The sequence below is a fragment of the Poecilia mexicana genome, unplaced genomic scaffold (assembly GCF_051168715.1).
Source record: "Poecilia mexicana isolate PSO_F unplaced genomic scaffold, ASM5116871v1 scaffold_15, whole genome shotgun sequence".
NCBI lineage: Eukaryota > Metazoa > Chordata > Actinopteri > Cyprinodontiformes > Poeciliidae > Poecilia > Poecilia mexicana.
In genome coordinates, this window is record NW_028263384.1 from 16,296,975 (window position 1) to 16,298,383 (window position 1,409).

Here is a 1,409-nt window from a genome sequence, read left to right on the forward strand (position 1 = left end):
ATGGCTCCCTCTATGGACTAACGGATAGTAAAGGAGAAAATATTTGTAAATTCCTATTTTGTTGAAAAAAAAAAAAAAAAAAACACAGAGGATTGCCTCAATAAATTAGAATGAAAAGGATTGTTGTGCTTTATCTGGAAGAGCGAAAATTATACATGTGTTTATTACACACAGTGACATTCTCCAAGCATTTATTTTTCTTTTTGAATTTTTTTGATGATTATGACTCACCTCATGAAAAGCAAAAGCGATGTGTTTCAGATTTTTTTTTTTAAATGTTCAATATGAACGATAACAAAAGGGTTTTTAAAATAGAAATGTCGTGGTTAAGGACACCCACCACAAGGAGGGTAAGTTAGGAAAAGATAGTTGTGAAAGAAGAGTGTACCCAAGCAGACTCATGGAAAGTTGAGTAGAAGGAAAAAAAGGAAAATTGAAAAAAGGGTGCAGAAAAAAACAGGGATAACCTTCGATATTGAGGGAATTGCAAAGAGTGCAAAGTGCATCTGTGTGCCACCACACACAGATGAATCCAGAACATGGGCTACAACTTTCACATTATTTATGTTAAGCTGCTTTGCTTGAAGCAACCTTAAATGTATAACACACAAGCTAAGGAATAAAATAGGAAAACAAAATAAAAAAACTGGTCCAAACTCCTCTTTTTAGATTAAAATTGTTTTTGAAAAATCAAGGCCCCAGAGTCTGGAGGAAGAACAGTGAAGCTTCTACCTAAGTCGAGTTTTCATAGTCAGTTATGACTTGGAAACCATGTTCTTCACTGATGTTGGTTTGCTGTGTTTTATCAAGTCCAAAGTCAGCAATGGCCCACGTACTAGAACATTTTAAAGCATTTCACGCTTTCTTCTGATGACCAACTTTGTGGAGATGCAGATTTTAATTTCCAAAAGCATTTGGCACATACCCACATAACCACAACTACTCATACCAGGTTGAAATGCCACTGGTGTCGCTGTGATTGATTGGTCTGATTGTCAAAAGGACGAGTGATGCAAACATGCAGAAGCTCCGAAGAAACCAAGACTTCCTTTAGTCTTCAAAATGGCCACAGGCTGAACGCCCCCACACCATTGATAAAGTAATTGATGCAAAAAGAGGTCCAAACAAAGTACCGGCGTTTTGATATTTATATTTGTTGGTGTTAGTATTCTAATTTTGAATAGTTGTTTGTTATAAAAATTAACTTGCAGAAATGCTTGAAATACACCACTAAATCTAGAATAAATTTAGCTTCTGATTTTTACTCACAATAGGAGAGAACAGTTTATTCAACTAAAACAAGTTGCTTTAATGGTAAGACATAATTGAATTAAGTTCATTCAAGGTAATCTATTAAGTTTATGCAACTTAAAAACTTAATACATTACCCTGGATAGTCTTACATGAAT